Here is a 20,114-nt window from a genome sequence, read left to right as displayed (position 1 = left end):
ATATGTCTATCATACCTTTCATTGAATATGTTTGTATATGTCTATATAATTAATGTTGAAGTTTTCCACAATGAACAATGAGTTCTTTCTGCACTGACATTTGAAGTTTTCAGGAAGAAGATGGGACCCCCATAACAACAACTCCACTTGGTTGATATGACGTCATGATACTGATAGTGCTACTACAAGTCCTGTTTTGGGTATCAGCTGCACAGATGATTCCAACTTGGTTAGCTGAAATGGTGCACATCTTGTACAACATTCTGGCCAGACCTCCACAAAATACTCAGAGACTGTTTGCAATTTTAAAAGACATTGACCTTGAAATTTAACCATCATTTTAGTTTCACAGGATCCTCTAGAAAGAACCATACCCCCATGACAGCTGGAAGTAATTCTAGAGGACGATGTCCCCTCTCTCAGCAAAGTTTGTCCTCAGGTTTAGGAACAATATTTAGGGATTGATTATAATTAGTATACGGTTGAGAGTTGGGAAATAAATTTTATAAGCTCAGGGATCATTTGGGAAAAAAGGGGGGATAATTGGATAGATAATAACGGTATTTGTGAGTTATTGTTTATAGATAATTACATCGGCATATATTGAATATTGTATGTATGCATGCTTCTACGTGTTTAAAACATTTTTTATGTATTGATATATATTGTATTGATATATGTATACCATATTGCAGTGTACATTTCTACCTCTGATTAAGATACTCATATATTGTTTATGTATTGATGGTTATTGTTTACATTTGGAGGTCATTGTCCTCATTTATTGCACAGTTGTTTATTCTCTTAGTCTTTAAGTTAGATACATGTTAAGAATTGTAGATCAATAGTCATCTATGTCTGTCATATTTATGGTTAGACTAATCAGGTTCTTTAGATACATAGAGATTATATATAAATAGTCTTCAACCTCTTTGAAGAGCTGTAGAAAATGACATTTAATTTAATCTTAATGTTCTGTGTAGTGAGACACAATCACTCCTGGCAATACCGACCTATTCCTGAGAGATTGATGAGCATCAAAGACACTCCACTTGGAGCTTGTCTTCTTGACAAAACTGGCCTCTGGGTAAGGAACTGCCCATACCTCAACTCCTGACAAATACACGGTATCCGGAAATGGATAAACAGAACTGTCAAATCTTGCCAAGACAGGGTAAGACAGTTTTGAAAAATCTCTTGTCTGTTAAAATCCGGAAATGGATAAAATCCAGAAATGGATAAACAGAACTGTTAAATCTTGTCAAGACACAGTAAGATGGTTTTGAGAAATCTCTTGCCTTTTAAAAATAATCTGTCAGTTATTCTAGGCCTTAGTCAAAGTTGGTTGCTTCAATGCTGCAAACAGGTCTTTGGTGATTGCCCAGGTAGCCAGTTGTCTCTGTGATTTGTTGCATGTTTTGGAAGTTCTTTGATTGCACTTCCTAATTACTCAGGTAACATTATTTCCCTTCTCGTATCTTCTATGGGGTTGAAGACTAGATAAATATAGCTACTTTCCTCTCATGACTTGGCCAAGTTATTTATTATACAAGACTTTAGCTAGTTAGAATAGGATATTTGTACTTATTGTATATAATTGTGTAGGTTTGTACTTACTGTATATAATTTCGTAGAAGGCTTAGAACTCTCTTACTTAAACAAAAGGGGGAGGTGCTGTGGGAGTATCTTCCGCTGCTTCAGCCAATAGTCGCTGAAGCACGAGCCCATGGTGCTGTGGGAGGGCCTTCCGCTCCGTCAGCCAATAGCCACTGAAATACCAGCCCACTGGGGCGTGGTATATTTCTCTTTTAAAAAGAGCCACAGATCTCGGCTCAGGCTCTTGGTTCCAGCGCTTAGTCCCGGCTCCTGCTCCAGCGACTAGGCTCCCTTCCTGACGGTTTTTGGTGTATGTAAGTTTTACCCCCCAAAATAAATAACCCCTTAAAGCATAACTGGTGTGGGATTAATTCGCCGTTATCCAACCTTCCAGTTCTCCCATTCAGCCTTTATCTCCTGCCATGCCCATTTTCCTGTTACTCTTCAAATGGGGCACATCTCCTTTTATCTGGGGGTATTTCATACTAGGTACTCCCTGCTTCTCATAATTAGAAATTTCCATAACAACAGAAATTCTCTATATCTGCACTCCAAAACAGTCACCACTAGATATGGGTGGCTATGGAATAGTTGACCTACAAGGAAAACAACTAAGGAAGTTAATTTTAACTAGAATGTAACATGAATACCAGATGTAGGGCCTATCATATTATATAAACATTGTGTTCTCCCTTGCTTCTTTTTGGCAGCTGCTTAGGATCCTCCCGTATCACTGAGGCCTTCCCTAATCATTCTATTCACAATGCTATCCCCATGCCTGCTCTGCTTTTCTTATTTCTCCAAGGTAATTAGAAATAGAAGATACATGACATCATTTACTTCCTATCTTTTGTCCCTTTGTGCAAATTAAGACTAGAGAAAGTACAAATAAAGCCAGGGGTTTTTGACAGCTTTGTTTTCAGTGCCTAGAACTTGACCTGGTGGGATAGACTTGGAGCTCAGTAATTACCCACTGATTCAGCCAACAGTCTGCCATCAACTATTACCTTCTTAAGTGGTCTTGAATAAATACAGTCTACCTCCAGACATGGCTCTTCTCCCCTTATCCTCTGATATTCAGAACTTTTTGTTTTTCTTACTACATAGAATTAATAAACTCTTTATTTGTCTGTGTACTTGATTCCCATCTGTCCACTCACTAGCTTATAAATTCTATGGGGCACAGATTGCATCTATTTTGTGAATATAGCATTGTACATGACCCCAAACTGTTACCCCTTAAAGAGACAGTCTTTCTAGATTATGAGGCGCTAAAATCTGGATTATGGGGCACTAAAATCCAATACAATTCAGTAAGGACTCACCATGAGTACATTAATCATTTAATCTTCAAAATATAGGGTCAGTTAGTTGAATGGATAAACCCTTCTAACTAGTGCATCAATCATTTCTTAAAAAGTATACAAATAGAGGGTCAACACAACTGCATAGCATCAGAAAGAAGCCATTTGTGCTATGACTTGGTCTCATAGAATTGTGAGCCCTGGATCCCTGAGAGATGTGTGGATACTGAAGGAGTGCTGGCATCATACCCCCCTATCCGCTGTCTAGTACTTCATTCTCTCCATGAACTGAAGGGGTTCGCTGTGCAGGTTGCTATTTTGCTGTAGTTCTTTTGTGAAAAGGCTCTGGGGAAAAGTCTTATAGAGTTAACCTGACTATCTTCATGACACCTGTCACCTTTGTAAAACGACTGTCCCTGCTCAATTTCTTGCTCTCTTTCCACTTCATCCATGGCTCCAAAAGGGCAGTTCCCATTAATAGGCCCTTCCTTCCTTTACTACGTGAAGTTTTAGAAGTTGCAGAGATGAGGCACAGAGCCAGCAGTAAACTTGCCCACTCACCTTTAACATTTCTAGCCCATAAAACACACATTACTACCAGAGAATGGGGAGTTCTTGACTTTAATGTTTTCTAAAGGACATTCCCTCAGCTCCAGATAGATCTCCCATAAAATAGAACTGGGTGCCAAGATTAGTCTCATCACCAAAAAATCTGCCTTCTCAAGATCAATGTAAGCATTAACTTAGTCGTTCTCACTTGCTTATTGATTTAAGAAAAAGGTAAAATTGCTTCTCACCCATCTTTCTATATGGAAAATCATACCAGGTCTTACTTAGATTCCTACCGAAGTTATTTCTCCTCATTGTGACGAAACTACTGCTAATAGTCATCAACAATAGAGCAGACGGTCATTATCTCATTTCAGGGTTAACATTTCAGCTTGCTCCCCAATTGGGTAACACATTTCTAATTCTGAACTGTGGCTCATATTTTCTGCCACTGTGTCAGTCAATCAAGAGCTCAGAGTCTTAGGGGCTGGACTTCCATATGTGGTACTGTGCTGATGGACTGCAGTGCATGGGCATCACTTACCCAAGTCCATTTTCAAAGGGGATTTTTTTTCCTGCCAACTCTCTTTACTTTCAGAGGCTGAGTGGTGACCTTTCCCTCTATTAACCAATCTCAGGGCAGCTGTTGACACTTCTGGTTATTTAGTGTCACTAGAGTAAAAGCTATCATTAAAATAAGCATTCTAAGAAGCTGCTGAGCTTCTGAGCCTCCTCTCGGCCCTCCTGATTCTTCTCTGGTTTCTTGTTCTATGAAATTACTAATAGTAATGGACTCATTATGTCTTTAGGAAATGAAAAAGAAATCATGATGAATTAATCTAAGATAAAATTGCTGTAATTTGGTTAATTGCTTAGTGGCTTTCATCCATAATGAACGGAGTGACCCCTAAAATAAATTTAATATTCTCTCTCGTTGGTTGTAAACCTTATAGAGTCAAATGCTGATACACAGAGTAAGTCTGAAGCAGAGAAATACACAAGCTTACAGAATGCAGTGAATATATGCATCTTCTTATCATCAAGGGCAGTTAATGGCACAAACTGAGGTTCTAACAGTGAAAGGCAGGCAAAACTGGGAGATGGAGAGAGGGTGATTACTGAGTATAGGATTGTACCTGTATAGAAAGAATAATTGCCCATATTAAATAGCACAATACAGTAGTTGTGGGTGACTTAAGAAATTGAAAAATTCAAATTAGCTAGAAGAGAATATTTTGAATACCCCAACACAAATACATGATAAATATTTGAGATGATATGTGTGCTGATCACTCTGATCTGATCATTAAACTGTCTGATCATAGAACTCATTATTCTGAATGCAAAAACATACACAAATAGTATGTATCAATTAAAAATCTACTATAATGAAAACTCAAGAATTATCTAGGTGAGTTTTCTTTTTTTCTAAAAGGAAGTTTTTTATTGCTGATTTAATTTTATTACTTGTTGATTTGCTCATAGTCTCTGCCTCTTCATATTCAATCTTGGTATGGTCAGGATTTAATTCATTTCTTCTAGGCTATTAAATTTGTTGTAATATAGCTGTTCATAATAATTTTTAATGACTCTAATTCTGTGGTGTTCTTTGTGATATGTCTCTTTTCACCTCTAATTTTGTCTATTTGAGTATACATCTCTTTTCCATAGTTTAACTAAGGATTTATAAATTTTATTTATTCTTTTGAACAACCAGCTTTTTGTTTCATTAATATTTATGTTGATTTATTATTTGTTTAATTTTATTTAATCTTAGTTGATTTTTATTATTTATTATCTTTATTATTAAAAAACAATTTTCTATCAATTAATCTTTTCCAAAGTCAAGTGATGCAATTAAGAAGTCAATAACAAGAAGATTTTGGATACTATACAATACATAGTAAACAAATTTCCTTTGGACAATAAATTGCCAAAAAGTAATCAGAGAAATTCAAAAAATATTCTGGAAGTGAAAAATAAAAAGAAAATATTGAAACCTATGGGGAAAAGCACAAATGAGACAAATAGGTATGATATTTCATGAAAATTATTGTGAAGTTTAAGATAGAATATCATTGGGAGATGGATCTGTGGGGATGCCTGTGAAGTATTGTCTTTATTTCATTAATTCAAGTGGGAAGAGCAGCTTTAATTGGGACCATCCCATGGGTAGAAGATCCTGGAATATATAAAATCTAGAAAGGGAACTGAATACCAGAGTTCATTGCACGGCCCTCTGCTTTCTGATTATAAAAATGAAGTTAGCAGCCTTGACTTGACTTCCCTGCCATGATGAACCATACCTTGAATAATAAGCCCTTTCTCTCTTAATTTGCTGCTGTCAGAAAGTTTTGTCACAGAAACAGGACAATAAATTAAGACAATGTGGAAGTCTAGCATCCCACAGTAGAAAGGTCTCGAAGGAACAACCAAGTGTCGCATCTCAAGTAATGAAAAAATAAGAGCATAGAAAGTGAGTTTTCGAAAGTCACACAAAGACTTATTTTTTCAGCCAACAAAATTATATCACAAATTCTTTTACTACCTAGAAACAAATGACTAAGGTTTGACTGTTCTTTACATTAATTACTAGGGACATTCCTGGTCTGGATGGCCATCCAGGAGGCATTTTTTCCTTTTTAGCCCATCTGAAAAAAAGAAGAGAGGCAGCAGGAAAAAGAGGAGGAGAAATTACAAGCCAGGTAAATTCTCTTCTGACTGAGTTTTACTCACTCGCATGCCTCTCGTGTTCTTCTCATTTACAGTCGTGTAACGTATCATTTCATTCAGGGTCAGGAGAGTGGAGGTAGTGTAGGAAAGAGTACCCTTGTGTGGTAGGAACCTTGAATCTAGCTCCTGACAGCCCATCACTACCATGTGACTCATACCAATGCCTTCCTTCCACCCCCCTGCCTGCTAAATGAGGGGGCTGGAAAAGCTATTCTCCAAAGGCTTCTTCCAACCTTCAAATCTTACAACTCAATGAAATATAATGACTACATGGAGATAATTCATTCAATCATGTCATCTCGCCTCCACCTAAATGATTCTTTCAGTTCCAAAGTTCAAATGTAATTACAAAGAAATGAGGGGGATGGCAACGAGTTTCCTCTTAAAGCTCACAGGCATCAGAGGCAGCAGTTCGCTGCCTTGAAATGAAGATTGACAATTAGCAATTAACATCTTCTGGAGAGCAGTAAATGATCAGAAAGCCTTTTGGCAAGAGGGAGTCAGAAAGTTTTGTCTGATTATTTAACCAAAATTTTATCATGTGATAAATTAGGTAGTTTTCCATCCACTGTAATAATGTATACCATGCAATAATTAGAAATGATTCAAGGCCTGCCTTCTTCTACCCAGGCCATGTCCTAAGGAAATTGCTTTATTACCATGCACGCATATGAATCTAAGCATTCAGCTCTAGGATCATGACTGAACACATGTAGTAGTTGTCTTTCTGGGTCTGGGTTACCTCCCTCAGTATAAATTATTTCTAGTTCCATTTGTTTACTAAAATTTTCAACATTTCATTTCTCTTTAGAGCTGATATAAATCCCACTGTGTATGGGCACCACATTTTTATTATCTATTCATTGGTTGATGGTATCTTCTGATCTAGGCTGTATCATTCAGGTTGTTTCAGTGTCCTAGCTGTTGTGAACACAACAGCAAGGACAATTCATGAGAATGATTCTCTGCAATAAGAAATAGAGACCTTTGTGCATCTGTCCAAGAGTAGTTTAGTGTGCCACACCACACTAGTATAGTATAGTATAGTATAGTATAGTATAGTATAGTATAGTATAGTATTGTGTGCTACACCAATTTCTGGCCTTTTGAGGAACTTATGTACTGACTTCCACAGTGTCAGCACCAGTGTGCATTCCTATCCAAAACTAAACGAGGGTTCCTCTACCCTACATGCTCACCAGTGTTTGTTGACTCGTTGTCAGATTTCTTGGTGTTATTCCTACCTGACAAGGCTAAGATGAAAACTCAAAGAATTTTAGTTTGCATTTCTCTAACGGTTACAGATGTTGAACGTTTTTTTCAAATGTCTTCTAGTCACTTCAAATTCTTCTATCAGGAGCTCTCTGTTTTGCTCCATTCAGCCTATTTTAAAATGGGATCAATTTCTTGGTGCTTACTTTTTCAAGTTTCTGCATATCTCAGTCATTAATCTTCTGTCAGATGCACAGCTGGAAAAGATTATCTATCAGGCAGTTAACAGTATTTCAGGAGACTCACTTGTTGGCTATTCTTCCTATCTTCCTTGTGACTGTGGCCATAGTGTGGCTGACTATTTATAGTAATGGACCTACATCTTTCTGTGTAGGAAGATGGGTCACTCGTTCCTCTTGGCCAACCAGCTAGCTTAGACCCCAAATAACCACACAGAAACTGTATTAGTTAAATCACTGCTTGGCCAATTGGCTCTAGCTTCTTATTAGCTAACACTTATGTCTGAATTTAACCCATTTCTATTCATCTGTGTATCACCACATAGCAGTGGCTTACCGGCAATGTTTCAGCATGTCTGACTCTGGCAGCTCCATGGCATCTCTCTCTAATTCCGTTGTTCTTCCTCCTAGCATTCAGTTTAGTTTTCCCCACCTACCTAAGTTCTGCCCTATCAATAGGCCAAGGCTGTTTCTTTATTCATTAACCAATAAAAGCAACACATAGACAGAAGGACCTCCCACACCATTTCCTCTTTTCTATTTAAATTAAAAAGGAAGGTTTTAACTTTAACATAGTAAAATTACATATAACAAAACAAGTATCAAGCAAGAATTACAGTTACAATATTTATGTCTAGTTTATCTTTTATCAAAACTAAGGAAAACTATTACTATCATTATAAATTCTTCAACTCCATCGAAAACTCCAGAAGGATATGATATTACCTAAGTAAACAGGAAGTACATTGTAAGCAACTTTTAAAACTCTAGAAATCAGAGAGACATTTCACTACTTGGACAGACATTTCACTGCCTGTGCCATTAGGACATCCATCTTCAGCCTACAGGCCCATTGTATCCAGCAGACTTTTCCACAAAGCAGGAAATTTCAAAGACAGGTCTGCCTATATTGGCAGTTTGCCAGTCACTTTCTTCTGTATCCTGCAGAATGTCTGGCAGACTCTTTCATGAAACAGGAACCCTGAAGGATCGTCTCACCTTTAGGCAAGTTCGACAGTCATTTCTCTGTGGATCCTGCCTATCCAGTTCATTGAACAAACTCCATAAAGAGCCTCTTTGGTGCCCATCTTCCTCTTGAAGTAAATTGGGGCTTCCAGGAGCAGATGTGTCTCACTGTCATGAAATGTCCTAAATTCTTAAAACATGTAAATGCCATATTCTGAAGGTCTCTGAAAGATTTTAAGAATGCCTAATTAACTGAAATATATCTCTATATATCTTGAAAACCTAACTAACATGACTACAATCTTGATCATTATAGATGACTATCTATTAATCTATATTTCTTAACTATACATTACATTTTTAAATGAACTACACAAACACAATACCTTAATCAAGGGCAGAAATATATATATATATATATATATATATATATATATATACATACATATATATATAGTATAACAAAATTTACCTAAATTTTATCAATAAACTAAAATCCATACCAAAGCAAATTATTCATATCTTTAGAATATCTCCCTTTGAATATAAACAAACAAACAAACAATTATAAACAATATTTGGGAATATGGGCATAGTTCTGTCCATATTGCTTCCTGCTGTTCAAGGACACTATTAATCAGGTATTTCATGGTGTATCCTGTGTACTAGGTTCATCTCAGTCAGCATTTGGGTGAAGTAATTTTTTGAGGGTGTTTATGGTGACCTTTCAGTGGGTCGTGCTCTATCCAGCCATATTAGCCTGGAATCAGTTCAGAGGTTTTCATCCTCTGTGGAAACCAGAGAAGATCCTCTTTTCCTAAGCAACATATCCTTAGACCCAAATTTTGAAGTCATGGTACCTTTATAATATAAATGCTGGTTTAGCTTTGCAGCCTATACAATGAAATGTTTCTCTGTATTTAGCTCATTCACAGTCAAAAAATTAAAGATAACACAATAATAAACATAATCCCAACGCTCTGTGAATTTTCCATTTTTATGTGGCTTATTTATTTTTACTCTATTACTTCTGTACTCTGTCTCTTTAAAGACTTTAACCATTTTTTAAAGCATTAACTTTATTTTATGACTCTCTATATTATTTTTTCTTCTTTCTCACAGGCCTACGTATGTTTATCGAACACTGTGACTCATTCAGAGGTCTTTTTAATCTGGATTTGTCTTTATTGCATATCTGTAATTCTTTACTGTTTTGACGATCTTTTAAAATGGCAAGCAGCCTGGTTACAAAGGTTCTGGATGCTGGCTCATCCTCTCTCCACTTTTAAATTGGTAGAGGCTCTGGGGCCACTAGAGAGGAGCCACACTCAGCACTTTAACTCTGAGAATGAGCGTGCAGCACATAAACCTTTTTCATCTCAGTAGTAGCTAAATCTGCCATGCAGAGCACTGCACAACCGGGAAATATCTCTGTGTATGGTGGCAGAAATCTGCCATGCTCTCCTGCCTGTGCATGCCTAGTAGACCTGATCCTGCCACCTGCCTAAGCAGAGAGAACTGAGCTGTGGGTGTGGTCTCAGCTACTTTCCTCCCAACCCCAAGTGGGCACACAAATACCCGGGCCCACAAATGTCATTCAAATGTTCCATAGACAGAGTTTATGCTGGCAGCATGGCCCAGGAAGCTGTCTTTTTAAAAAAGGGCACAGCTTTTTTTTTTTTTCTGTTACCAGTGAATCAGGAAAATCTCCCTTAAGGGAGCTGTAGCACGCTGCCAGCTGAAGAAAAAAATGAGGTTAAACTTTGTTTTACTGTGTCTCTAGTTTCTTTTCAAGGTTTTTTAGGGTTTTACATGGATTTAGGCAACCATGTTGGCAAGTCAAATTGTTGTAAGGAGCAAGCTGCTTCTTGGTTCCCAGCCACCCAGCTAGCTTAGACCCCAAATAATCACACAGAAACTATATTAATTAAATCACTGCCTGGCCCATTAGCTCTAGCTTCTTGTTGCTAACTCCTACATCTGAATTTAACCCATTTCTACTAATCTGTGTGGCTCACCGGCAAAGTTTGGCATGTCTGACTCTGGTAGCTCCATGGTGTCTCTCTCTGAATCTACCCTTCTTCATCCTAGTGTTTAGTTTAGTTTTCCCTGCCTACCTAAGTTCTGCCCTATCAACAGGCCAAGGCAGTTTCTTTACTCATTAACCAAAAGAAGCAACACATAGACAGAAGGACCTCCTGTATTAATAGAAAAATAAAATGAGTATATTTTCCCCTTTAAAAGTCGAGACAAAAAACCTGAGCATGAATTAAATCACATAATCAAGTCTGAACTAAGAACTACAATGCTTGTTTGCAATATGCTGATTAGCTCCACAGTAGACCACATGCCTAACCTTAAAATGGTGGGACTAGCCAGGAAGCGGTGGCACACACCTTTAGCCCCAGCACGCAGGAGGTAGAAGCAAGTGGATCTCTGTGAGTTCAAGGCCAGACTGGTCTGCAAGAAATAGTTCCAGGACAGGCCCCAAAGCTACAGAGAAATTGTATCTCAAAAAACAAGCAAACAAAAGAGAATGGTAAGACTAAGAAAGATTAGCCACACCCCCACCCCCACCCACCACATCTGGTGGATAAAAGCCAGGATGAGAGATGTTCCTCACATGAATCAGAGTAATATTATCTAGTAGTAGATGATGGGAGAGTTACATACACATTTCAGAGCTGAAATAACATGGAGTCTCAGGAATGTCTTTGCAAACATGGAGAGTTTCCTACAAATCCTGAAAACAAGTCTATTTAAAGCTCAAAATTAAATATGTTTAAAAACTGAAGCAGTAAAGCACAATGGTTATTATTGGAAACTTTGAAACTCTACAACCTTGGCTTTGAGCTCTGGTTCTGTCACTTATTAGTTCTCCAACTCTGAGCGAGTCACTTAAATTTTACTTATTTGAAAATAGAACAAGTCATAGACTCACCTCATAGGGTTATGTAAGAATTAAAGGAGAAGATGAACATACCACTCTTAGCAAAATACCTAGCACTTGCTCAACTAAATGACAATCATTATTAACAGAGGGAGGGAAAGGCTTGCCCAAATCCACACAGTTAATTAACTGAAAAGCTGCAACTAAAATTGAATCTTCTCACTACTAGCTCAGAGCTAGAAGTGAATCGAGCTGAAATTTGATACTGCACAAGTCAATTATATCTAAAAGATCATTTTAAAATGTCAATCTTTCTTCCCATGTTGCTACCTGTATCCTCATGGATTGAATTCCAGAGAGCCATATGCTCTTAAATCACCAGGTCCTGTTGAGAAGGGATCAAGACAGCCTGGTCACATTTTACGTCACTGAACAATATTCAGGTAGATAAGAGAAAAATAAGATTGACCTGAACAGTCTCTAAGATTCTTGAGAGGGTACCAGGGTTAACAGCCAAATATTTGTGAGTGCTTTCTCTGTGTTTAGGAGAAGATAGGAACTGAGAATGTTGATAGAGCCCTTGCCTAACATGCATGAAAACTCAGATTCTGTTCCCAGCACCACATGAACTTCACAAGGAGTTTCCTGGAATCACTCCTTGCCAGGTAAACTTTTCACCCAATTTCATTTCCCAGATCTTGTTTCCAGGGAAACCAAAATTAAGACATTCTTCTGGAAGCATTGTTTCTCCCGATTGGTTGCAAGACCAAGGTTAGGGGGGTAAAATAATTGGGAAGTCTAAGTAGTTTTCATTCTCAGTTTTTTGAAACAGAAGGGACAGGCAACTGCTATAAAGAGTGGCCATTTGACATCCTCAGTGGCCATTTGACCTACACACATATATTCCCTGATGTTTCTATTACAGACAACAAAAATATTCTGCTACTTGCTTCTTTGCTCTGATTACAGCTTAAGGCTATTTCAGAAATTCTGAAGTTGAACTAGAACCCCCAAGAACATCAGACATTCACAGCATATCAAATCCTTAACATGAAATCAAGCATCCTGATGGAGGTCAAGGACTACTAATGAAAAAGAGTAAAAATAATTCAATTTGATAAAGAAATGGCCAGAGAACTAGAGGTGAAAGTCCACATTCATAAATGCATGCAGAGCAACTCACGGGGTCATATGATAACTAATGGATTTCATTCCAGTGACACATTTTCAGTCCAGGGAATTAGATGATTCTAGTGGTGGCTTCATTAAACCATTTATATCACGTTTATAGTCTTGACCCTTTCTCCAGAGGGAAAAACTGGAACAGACAGTTCTAGTCCAGTAGCAGAACTGGCAGATCCTTCAATGGTTGATGTCTCAATGGCTGATTCATGGACACTGATTGAGGTCTATAAAGAGCATAAAACTCAAAATCTTCACTTGATTTTTCTGTTCACAAATAAGGATGTACTTTTGTATCTGAAATGGTGCTACACAGGTAGAAATAACCCATTTTATATATTTTAAAAAACTATCCTGGTTAAATTTTCCTCTAAATTGGAGGTGAGGCACTAGGTAAGGGATTATGGCCCTGGTCCTGAAGGTGAGTCAGTGCCAGGGCTGAGCCAAACCTTAGTGTCTTTCGACAGGGTGGCTTGGCATTGGAGAGGAGGTGCAAGGGGTTCTAAGTCTGTATTAAGACTCTGAATGCTATTTCAGTTATCAGAGAAGTGAGCTCTTATGATTACTTCAGCATACTGTGGATTAAATTATTCTTGGGATGTCCATAATGGGAGATGAACGACTGGCAAAACACGCTGATTCCAGCGCCTTTAAAATGAGGCAAACAGAAGAGGAACTTCAAGCATACTTCTGCCATCTGAAATGGAAATGTGAATTAAATGCTGGAAGAACTTTTTAATTGCTGATATGTCATGGCACCACAACCAAAAAAAATTTAATTACAAAGAAAATAGAAAAATTTGGGCATAAAAAAAAATCTAGATTTTTTTCCTTTGTTGCATTCTTAAGGGTTTTTTAAAAGCTAAATAATGTCAAATAACTTAAATAAAGGATTTGGTGGATCCAACTGGTGTGGTGATCTGCTATGCTAAGTGAGGTCTCTTTAAGATTTACTGCATAAGCAGCTTTGCTCATTATGGACAGGGCAAAGCTTATGCTTTGTAAAGTATTGATGTGCTCACAAATACATCTGGTAAGTCCTCTCATTTTATTAGCCTAATCTGACTAGGTTGAATAAAGATGACCAGAGGCCCTTTTCGCCCCAAGAAGGACACTTGTTGTTTCTCTTCATATCCTGCATGACCTGGGAGACAGAAGGCAGAGCTCAGCATTGGTTAATTTTCTCAATGCAGTAACAAAATACCTGACAAAACCAACTTCAGGAAAGATAGTTTTATTTAGGCTCACTGTTTCAGATGATACAGCCCAATACAGCAGGGAAATCTTGGTGGGAGTCTGAAAGATGAGTCAACTATGTCCACAGTCAGGAAGCAGAGAGCAATGAATACTGTGACTCAGCTTCGTTTTTCCTTTTCCATTAAGTCCACAACCCCAGCCTACCAGACAGTGCTGTCTGTATTCAGGAAGTGCCTTGCCTTCTCAGTCAATCTCCCACTGGAAGTCCCGACACAGACATGCCCAGGAGTTGTTCTAAATACAGCCACATTAACAACTGTAGCAAGATATTTGATGATTGTATTGTGAACCCCAAAATTTCATTATTACTGGAAAAACCTGCTTCTAAGTTGCCCTGTGGCTCAACCCTAGCACACATCTTTATTCCAAGAGCTTTCTGCTTGAATATTGTAAACAGGATTTTAAAAAATCAACCTTAGGTCAGGGGGCAGAACAAGCAAACAGTTGGAAGGAAATAACCATAGAGAGAAACAGAAATTCAGGAGAAGGGAGAGACACACAGGAAGTAGAAGAGAGGAACATCCAGGGGAGGAGTTTTTCTATCAGACAGGAAATGCTTTTTCTGGAATGAAGGTAGAGAAGTAAGCAGCTGGATGTTTGCTCTCTCTCTCTGAGCTATCTGGTTTTCACCCCAGCACCTGACTCCCCAGTCTTTATGGATAAAATAGAATGTTAGAGATTTAGATAAAAGCAACAGACAATAAAAGTTTGTTGTTTTTAATATGTATGAATGCCTTGCTTTCATGTATGTATGTGTACCATATGTATGCTTGGTGCCCATGGAAATCAGAAGAGGGACATGGATCCCTGGGAACGTGGAGTTACAGATGTTTGTGAGCCACCGTATGGTTGCTGAGATCCAAACCTAGGGCTTCTGCACAAGCAGTCAGTGCTCTTGACCACTGAGCCATTTTGTCTTGCCAGCTCCAAAAATAATGATCAATCATCAGATACAACTAAAATCTCCTCTCCTGGAAGAGACATTCCAACAGACCTCAGGTAATTAACTTCAAACCAAATCGATTTTCTCAGTCTTCATAGTTTTCAAGCTTATGGTTATCTTACGAGGTAAACTAGTTAGTTGGGTTATTTCCATGTAAGAGATGACAAGGATAAAGTTCAAACTAATTATCAGATACTAGGTGACTCAACTGGTTTAATGATACTAGTGACATCATTCACTGTGCTGCAAACAAAACAAAACTAAACAAAAATTTACTTTAATGGTGCCAATGATATTTCAACCTAAGAAGTCCATAGAAGAATCTAACAGAAAAACAAAAACTGGGTGATGGTGGTGCACACCTTTAATCCCAGCACTCCGAAGGCAGAGACTGGTGAATCTCTATGAGTTAGAGGCCGCCTAGTCTACAAAGCTAGTTCCAGGACAGCTAAGGCTGTTACAGAGAGAAACCCTGTCTCAAAATAAAACAAACAAACAAACAAACGAAAATCTAAAAGATTCTAGTATTTATTTTCTCATAGGCTATGGTGCTAAGTTTTCCCATTGCTGATTTCTTCATCTATTTTCAAAGGTGGACTCATAATTGCACTAGTAATTGCTAAAGTAATTCCTCTATTATTGCTTTGCTCTTTGGGTGTCCTTTTCTTCAGCTAAAGGTTAATACACCCACTAATCAGAGAGAAGGGAAAAGTCCTTGAAGGTCATTTCTGAAGCCTTGTCTTAGAGAAAAACCTTTTGAACTTAGGACCTTTTGCTGGTTTTGCTCAATTTCTTGAAGGGTGTTCTCACATGCCAGAAAAAAAGTTTTCGATATTAAGTGAAAGCATTTGGGGTGGAAAGTAAAATTAGACTGGTGTTAGGAGGCCAGGTACTGTGGACTGAAACTGTCCAGGATAATTCATGTGTTGGAAACACAATCCCCAGTGCTATCGTGCTGAGAGAGATGAAACTAAGACTTCCCTTACCAGCCTTAGTAACTGACAATTTGATCAGTGGTTGCTGCTTCATTGACCCTGATGACAGATCACTCACGAAAAGGCAGGTGTGGACACAAGGGCTTTGCTTTCCGAAAGTCTATTGACATGATATAAGACCCCCATGTTGTGTTAAAATATTAAAGCCGCCATCTTGAAAGAAGGAACCAGCCTCCCGAGCTATAGATGGCTTGATTATAGACTGTTCAGTCTCTAGAACAGTGAACATTTTCTACATAAAGGTTCTGCATAATCCTTTCTCTCTGTGGCACTCCTATCGCAACAGTGAGGTTTCTCACCTTCCTTCTGCCACTAATATAGTATGCTGTTGGGCTAATCATTTCATCAGTCAGGTGAAAATATCTCTCCTTTGCAAACTAAAAGACTGGATAGAATCTTTCCGGTTACTAGAAAGGAAGTGTTACTAGAATCCTTCAGAACATTGAGATCACTGCCTGGTGCGGGGGCTCTAAAGCCTTGGCACTAGGATCTGTGTATATCCCAGGGAATGAGGACAAAGTAGGAAATACTTGAAGGAAGATGAAAGGAAGATTTCCAGTTCCCACCTTGGTTACTAACACTTTAATGAGTGGGTAGAGTCAGTGAAGACTGACCCTCCCCTCCTGCATGGGACTTGGAGGCACTCTGGAGAAGGATGCCCATAAGCTAGGCCTTCGTCACAGTCAGATATTGCGTTTTCCTATCAGTGATCAGAGGAGGTAATAATGGAGTTGTCACAGAAAGCAGAAGATTTCCAAACCAAAAATCCCAGTGAGGCATCAAAAAGCTTGTAAGAGACGTTGATATTGAAAAGAACAAAAAGATACTCTGGACTGAAGAGATGGCTCCGTGGTTATGAACACATATTTACTCTTGCAGTGGGCATGAGTTTGGTTCCAAGTACCCATATTGAACTGTTCTCAACATCTGTAACTCCAGGTCCAGGGATTTCATACCTTCAGCCTTCATGGGTACCTAACCTCTCATTTAATCCCTGCCTCCACACATACATATAATTAAAAATAAAACAAATCTTAATAAGAGGACACATAGCAAGGAAGAAGTGAAATGACATAGTGATAGGTCTAAGAGGCCTCTGGCTTCGGTCTTCATAGGTGGGGAATACTTAACCCCCCAGTTCCTTCTAACTCATGGTTCTGTGACTTTATGACACATCTAGATTACTTAATATGCAGAAAGAATAGATTTCGTTAAGAATGTCACTCTAAGAATAAATCTCCTGTTAAGGCAGACGTAGGCTCTTTGATCTCCCCACCCCAATAAAGCACTAGAATATAAGATTTTACCCAAATACATCAATATCTTGAATTTTTGGGTCATTCTCTGTAAAGATGAAGCTATATTCAAGAGACACTGGCCAGAGTTCATAAATCATGTTTATCAGTGTTCATGATCCATTTTACAAACTATTTTTTATCTATTGCCTTAAAAATTCAGGTGATGTGGATGATATTTTCCTTAATTGGTTGTAATGCAAAGTTAGACTTCAAAGCAAAGGCTCATATGTTATAATAGTTTGCTTTTCCAAAACCAAGTGGACAATTGTCCTTTGGATACCAATTAGCATGTGCACTGGTCCGGCTTTGCTCTTCTCAGCCCTAATGAAGAGAAATAGTTCCAGATTTCTAGTTTGCCTTGCTGATTTTTTTGTCTTGGTTGCTGAAACCTTTTTAAGCAAGCCTTTTACGGGTGTATTTTAGCAGTGTTTTATGCAACTTTAAAAGCAAAATATATAAAAGAAATTGCACTGTGCAGGTCGTTAGGCTAGGATTAAATTAGATGTTTGGGAAAGCCTATTGTGTGTGGTAAAGTACTGCACCGCTGTTAATCATAATAATAATAAACATTTGGAGCAATGGAGGGGCGTGGCTAACAGCATGGACTTTGGAGGCTGAACATCCTGGGGTTGGATCGTGTCTTGCCTCCTACCAACTCTGTAATTTGACATTTTTCAGTTCCTATGTGTCTCCTTTGCTGGCCTATTAAATGTGAATAATATCAATATCTACTTCCCGGGGTCATTCTGAGTAGTAAGTAGCGAATGTATATGTAAAGGACTTATAAAGAACTGGCTCAGTCCATGTTAATATTAATATTAATGACATTAACTCAATTGCTATTTGTTAGGAATAAATGTGTTGATTAATCAATGAATTTTCTTAGGATTTAATGAGAAAATGTATGCAGTAGACACAGCATGAGTCGTCGTGGGAGTCGTCGTGGGTGTTGTCTAACTTCATTGCCCTCAAGAAGTTGCCTGTTATAAAATGCACCATTACTGTGCATGCCTCCAAGGGGAAAAATACTGTCGATTCTCTGTAAGAAACCAATAGTGATGAGACACAGCCCTACTGCACAGAAGTAAAATTCAGGGCAGGGGACTTGTTTTAGAATCCATGAGAAGGAATGGTTTAAAAACACAGTATAATGGCAAAAGATAAAAGATAAGAGAAAGGGAGAAAAATAGAATATTTTTACCAAAATAAATTCTCAGTGGCCTGAGAACTGTGAATTTTTCTTCCACCACCCCAAATTGTAATTCTTGTTGGCAAGGAAGAAACATTAAGGAAACTACTAATAAAGAATCATAGAATAAGATCATAGTGAATTAGGACAAATCTGCCATAACACTCACAGATTAGAGATTGGGTTCTCATGAGCAATCAGTCCCAGCTCCCACCCAAAGTCAACACCTCTTCTACAGCATCTCTCAATTACACAGGAGATACTTTGGGCACATTTCATCCCAAGGTCCCTCTAAAAAGGTCTTGGAGTTGCTCTTATGAGAATGTAAATTTCCTTTCACACTTCAGTACTGAGGTGGGTGGGAAGAGAGGGGAGGCAGGGGCATGCTCATCATTCCTGCCAGGCTTGAGGGGAAAGGGAATACTGTGGCTCTACGTGGCTGGGGGGGAGGGGAATAGAATGGGAAGAAGTGGAGAATAAACGATGTAGAAGAAGAGGAGGAGGAGGAAAAGGAGGAGGAAGGGGGAGGGGAAGGACAGGAAAGAGGAATAGGAGCAGGAAAAGAGAGGAAGAGGAAGGAGGAAGATGAGTAGAAAGGGAGATAAAGATGAGAAGCAAGAGGAGATCTCAGTTATTGCAGCAAACATTTCAGGCCAACTATTTCAGCAAGAGGTGGGAGAAAACAGGACTGTCTTTAAGGACAGGAATTGAGTAAAACCAGTATAGTTTCTGACTTTGGGGGTAAATCCTATAATTACTGAGGGACACAGTTATTTCCCCTGCCATCATGATGACATCTCAGAACGGCCTACTAAGCAGTTCCATCTGTTTGGGAATATTAGAAATTAGAAACGTTGGAAATTGTATTCTCTCGTCTCTCTCTCTCTCTTTCTCTCTCTCTCTCTCTTTCTCTCTCTCTCTCTTTCTCTCTCTCTCTCTCAGACTGTGTGTGTGTGTGTGTGTGTGTGTGTGTAGCACATACATATGTAGGAATGTTTCATGTGTGTTGCATACAGAGGTGTGCATGGACATGTAGAGGCCAGAGGTTGACATGGTTCCGTCTTGAGTCACTCTTCACCTTATATGTTGATGTAGGCTCCCTCAATTGAGCCCTGAGCTCCCTATTCAGCTATTCTGGCTCGATAACTTGCTCTAGGGATTCCCTGGATGGATCTTCAGAGTCCTGGGATTACAGATGGGTTGCTATGCCCACTGATATTTACATAGATGCTTGGGATCTGAACTCTGGTCCGCAAATTTTCATTGCAAGCACTTTGCCCACTGAGTTGTGCCATCAGCCCCAGTTGATTTTCTGCTTTCTGTGGCCAAATGCCTGACAAGAAACAGCTGAAGAAGAAAGACTTTATTTTGGCTCACAGTGTGAGCCATCGTGGTGTGGAAGTCCTGGCTGAAGACACTGGAAGCAGCTGCATCCACAGCCAGGAAACAGAGAGGTAAATGTAGGTACTTCACTGACTTCAACTTTTTACTTATCCTGGGATTTCAGCCCATGGGATAGTGCTTCTCACAGTCAGGGCGAGCCTTTCCCACCTGGTTAAATCTCTCTGGAGACACTCTTACAGAGATGCCCATGGGTGGTCTGTGATTCTGAATCTCCCCAAGTTGAAAATCAAGAATCACCATCACAGAAAACATCCAACAAAACAGTTCTCAGCCCACTTGAACCTTACATCTGTCTAGAAAGCTTAATAAACAAAGACTGTGATTTCACTGCCATTTGTTTTGGGACTCTACATGATC

Source organism: Myodes glareolus, chromosome 3 (genome assembly GCF_982192425.1).
Source record: "Myodes glareolus chromosome 3, mMyoGla1.1, whole genome shotgun sequence".
NCBI lineage: Eukaryota > Metazoa > Chordata > Mammalia > Rodentia > Cricetidae > Myodes > Myodes glareolus.
This window is presented reverse-complemented; position numbering follows the sequence as displayed.